Here is a 5,380-nt window from a genome sequence, read left to right as displayed (position 1 = left end):
GTTGGTGGGTTGAGTAGTCTCCTAGTTGGGCTTGCATTCATTACTACTATTGTTACCTATGTTACTGAACTAGGCTTATGGGCCACACTGTTATGTAAAAAGGGGCTAAGGCCTTGCTACTGTATTCTGATAAGGGCTTCGGTCCACTGCGTACTGTTATCTGAGTGGGGCTTAGGCCCAATGGGCTCGAGCTGATTTGGGCTTTGGATGGGTTTCTGTATACACTGAGTTTTCCCAAACTCACCCCTTCTTCCTTCCATCCTTGCAGGTGAGCCCTAGTTGGTGGACTTGGAGCTGGGCGGGATTCGGAGTGGCCACACGTTTTCTACAAATTCGTTTTCTTCTGGTGAACTAGATTTTGCACATTTTTCGTTTACGGTTTTGGGTTTTTATAATAAGGCCGCTAATTATTTTTATGGTTTGGGTTGTTTCTTTATTATTTAATTCTATTATGATAAAACTGATCTATGATAACTAACGAAATAGATTAGCTCTAAGACACGTTTTCAAAAACGTTAAGTGATTTCAAAATAACACGAATACAAGTAAGACTTCCGCTAAGCAAACGTTTTCAACCTTAATCATTTTCTTAAGATGGACATAACCAAACGGTTTTCTCAAACTTATACGAGATGTTAGAGTGTGGCAATGGCGGTGTGCATGTCTAGGATTGGATCCAGAAGGAGCTTGGTACTTAGCGATCAAGCGAACTCACCTCCTCTTCTTCTTGGTTTCTTACGGTGCATGACTTCCATTCACTTTAACCTACTTTTAAAAGTGTCTTTTACAACACCAACTAAGTTTTCCAACTAAGTAATCTGGAATGTTTTGAGCGCTTGATGTGGCGCATCGAGATCCGGTCATAATGTCTAGGCCGGTTTGGGGTGTTACATTTAGTGGTATCGAGCTTTGTTTGCAACAACTTCGGTACGTGGATCGGTCCCAAAATCTTTTAAAAAATTCTATAAGTCTTTCAAAGATGTTCAAAGTTTTTCTATTGAACGAGTTTAAATCAATAGTTTTAAAATAAAAGTGTTTTCAAATGAAATCGTTTTATTTTCGGTAAACAAAAACATGGTTTTTAATTTTTACATGGACTGATAAGGAAGTGGTACATTGAATCCCGGCACCAAGTCTGTAAGTGTTCTTTTTACGCTTTAAATATTTATGGGCTGGATGGAAGTATCAGTAGATAATCTTGAGCCTTAGAGATAGTGCTATTGATAATCGATATTAGGGCTACAAAACTGAGACCGTAGCTAAATCGTGATTACGCGAAAATAACTCTGAAACTCTATCTGTTCATAAGACATTCTGTAATAAATAGTGGAACCAGTAAACTAATGTCATAAAATTCGTAATAAGATAAATCGTTATGAGTACAATGGCTACTCGGGGAAGGGGTCGTGGTCGAGGCCGAGGTAGCACTCAAGCTGGATCTGCGTCATCTGAACACATGCCAGCTGGCGAGGTACGTCCACCACCGGTTAATGAAAATGGGCCGTATGATCGGGCCGCAAGGGATGACGCTTTGTCTCAGGCCATGTTGAGGGTGTTGGAAAGGGTGGCCGGAGCTAACGTCGTGCCCATGAATAGGGGGTCCATTTCTAAATGACTTGAACAACGAGTTTGAGATTTTAGGGCGTATCTAGAGTGGCCCCAAATGTGGTGAAATCTTGGTTGTAAGCCACAGAGCGGATCATGGATGACTTGGACTGCTCGATAGAATAGAAGTTGAAAGGGCGGTTTAATTCTTTGCGGGATGAAGCGTGTCGGTGGTGGATTCTTGTGAGAGAGGTACCCTAGGCGAGAGGGTAACATGGGAGTTGTTCAAATGCAGACCTTTAAGGAAAAATATGTTAGAGCTAGCTATGTGGATGCACGAAAGGAGTTCTTGAATCGACTCGGGAAATAAGACCATTCTTGAATATGGGCGAGTTTCTACGATTGAGTCGGTATGCTAATGGCATCATTTCCACGAATCTGAGTCAGGCGTTCATTTTGAGGATGGCCTTAGGGATGAGTTAAGGGTGCTCATAGCTCCATGAGAGAGCGAGATTTATTTGCCTTTGGTAGAGAAGGCTAAGATAGCGAGGAGGTGAAACAAACCGAATGGAGGAATCGTGATAAGGATCGGAATCGGTTCGGGAGGGATCTTGGACCGGTGGTCTTTCAAATCGAAATGTTAAGAGAGCTAGGATGGAGGAACCGATTCGGCGATTCCGGTGAACACGGTGACCGCAAAGCTTGTGGGTATTGCAATGAACGCATCAAGGAGAGTGTTGGAAGCATTCAGGGCTTGTCTTCGTTGTGGGTCTAAGGAACATAGGATTAAGGATTGTCCTAGGAGGGCCACTCGGGCTCGGGGGCGAACAAGGGGGTTTGTCTTGGTGGCTCAACTTTGTGAGGATGGACCGCCATGTTGCCGGAGGTCGTGGACAAGGTCGCGGTGGTAATGGCCGTGGGCGTGGGGCACCCGGCAAGGGTATTGGTAACGCGGATGCTCGTCGGCCCGACTTTGGCGTATCTTTGCTCGTCCCATGAGGAGGTGGCCTTTTGATGTCATAATCGATGCGTTTTTATCTATAGTGTACCTTATACTTCTCGATTGATGTGGGATCAACCCATTCATATGTGGCATATAACATTTACGGCACTTTGGGCGTGCACTTGAGGAGATCTGTATGTGGGGTGTCGTGATAAGTCCTTTAGGTCATTCGATTAAGGTAGAGAAACTCTTCAAGGAGGTGCCTCGGAGATTCAAAGCAGGGTTTTCTGTGGGGATTTGATGGAGTTACCGCTTGAGGAATTCGATTTGATACTAGGGATGGATTGGTTGACCAAGCATAAAGCAACTTTGGATTGTGCAGCTAAGAGGATGGTGTTAAGGACTATCAATGATGAAGAGGTAATGATTATTGGAGAACGAAGGGATTACTTATCTAATATAGTATCGGCGTTGAGGGCCGAGAAACTGATGCACAAGGGGTGCGAGGCATATCTGGCTTTGGTAAGCCAAGCTGAAATTGAGGATCTGACGGTGGAGACCATCAGAACTGTTAGGGAATTCCGGGATGTTTTTTCGGAAGAGCTTCCTGGATTACCTCCGAATCTAGAAGTTGAGTTTGGAATCGATTTGTTGCCTGGAACAGCTCCAGTATCTATTGCACCCTATAGGATGGCACCGAAGGAGTTAGTGGAGCTGAAGGCTCAAATTCAAGAGTTGTTAGATGGAGGCTTCATTAGGCCTAGTGTGTCTCATTAGGGAGCACCGGTCCTGTTTGTGAAGAAAAAGGACGGAACGATGCGCATGTGCATCGATTATCGCCAGTTGAACAAACTGGCGATTAAGAATAAGTATCCACTACCAAGGATTGACGATCTGTTTGATCAACTAAGGGAGCTTGATATTCTCCAAAATCGATCTTCGCTTACGGATACCATCGCCTAAGGGTAAAGAAGGGATATTCATAAAACAACATTTGAACTCGATATGGACATTATGAGTTTGTGGTCATGCCGTTTGGGTGATTTGACGCACTGCGACTTTTATGGATCGATGAACCGAGTATTCCAACCTTACTTGGATTGGTTCGTAGTCGTCTTTATCGACGATATCTGGTATACTCAAATGGAAGCGAAGCATTATGAGCATCTCCGTATTGTGCTACAAGTGTTAAGGGAGCAGGAGCTCTGCGAAATTGACAAGTGTGAATTACGGTTGAGGAGGTAACTTTCCTAGGGCATGTGGTCTCGCCAAGGGATTAAGGTGGATCCTCGTAAAATTGAAGCAATTACGGAATGGAAGCCACCTAGGTCGATGTCGGAAATTGAGTTTTCTAGGGTTAGCGGGTTACTCTGAAGGTTTGTGGAGGGTTTCTCGGTGATGGCGACACCCTTGACAAAACTCATAAGGAAAGGAGTACCATTTATGCGGACCGAGAAATAGCAAAAAGCTTTTGATCGGTTGAAAAAGGTATTGACCGGCGCCGAGATTGATTCAACGGTGTCTAGGAAGGAATTTCTCAGTATCTGATGATCGTCGCATGTGGGGTTAGGTTAACGTCTTGATGCAAGAGGGCAAGGTGGTCGCTTATGCATCGCGACGACTTAAGGCTCATGAGGTGAATTACCCTACGCATGATTTGGAGCTAGCGGCGGTGATTTTTGCGTTAAAATTTGGAGACACTACTTATATGGGGAAAAGTGCATCATATACACAGATCATACGAGCCTAAAATATTTGTTGACACAGAAGGAGTTGAACCTTAGGCAACGAAGATGGGTGGAGTTGCTTAAAGACTACGACTATTCGATAGAGTACCACCCATGAAAGGCTAATGTGGTGGCGGATGCGTTGAGTCGAAGGGTTGTTACTGATTTGAGAGCCTTGTTCGCACGATTAAGTCTGTACGACGATGGAAGCTTGTTGGTAGAACTGCAAGTAAGGCCTACTTGGACTGAGCAGATTAAGGAAAAATAGTTGAAGGACGATTCATTAGCTCTTCGGTTCCAGCAAGTTAAGAATGGTGAGAACGAGGATTTTGGGTTGAACACTGAAGGAGTTCTTTGCTTTCATGGAAGGGTTTGTATTCCAAAGGACCCTGAATTGAGGCAGTTAATTCTGGAAGAGGCTCATGGTGGACTCTGTGCCATGCATTCTGGGGGGAATAAGTTATATCGAGACTTGCGAGAGGTGTACTGGTGGCCCAGATTAAAACGAGAGGTGACTGAATTTGTTGGGAAATGTCTGACGTGCCAGCAAGTTAAGGCTGAACACCAATTGCCTTCGGGATTACTGCAACCTGTGAAAATTCTGCTATGGAAGTGGGAAAGACTAACAATGGACTTTGTGAGTGGGTTACCTTTGACACCCACCACGAAAGATTTGGTGTGGGTGGTTGTGGATAGGTTAACAAAATTTGCTCATTTCATACCTGTTCGTACTGACTACTCACTGTAAAAGTTGGCCAAGTTATATGTGGCGGAGGTTGTGCAACTGCATGGGGTGCCAGTGTCGATAATTTCTGATCGAGACCCTAGGTTTACATCTCAGTTTTGGCAGAAGTTGCAGGAAGCGTTGTGTACACGATTGGATTTTAGCATTTTTCACCCACGACATGATGGACGATCGAAAAGGGTTATTTAGGTTCTGGAAGATATGTTGAGAGGTTGTATCATTGATTTTCGTCGAAGTTGGGAGGACTACTTACCATTGGCGAAGTTTGCTTACAATAACAGCTATCAAGCAAGTATTTAGATGGCACCATATGAAGCACTTTATGGGCGAAGATGTCGTACGCTGACGTTTTGGACAGAGTTGGGTGAACGACGAGTGCTTGGACTGGAATTGGTGGCAGACACTGAAAGCAAGGTTAGG

Source organism: Gossypium arboreum, chromosome 7 (genome assembly GCF_025698485.1).
Source record: "Gossypium arboreum isolate Shixiya-1 chromosome 7, ASM2569848v2, whole genome shotgun sequence".
Classification (NCBI taxonomy): domain Eukaryota; kingdom Viridiplantae; phylum Streptophyta; class Magnoliopsida; order Malvales; family Malvaceae; genus Gossypium; species Gossypium arboreum.
Note: the sequence above shows the minus strand (reverse complement) of the source record.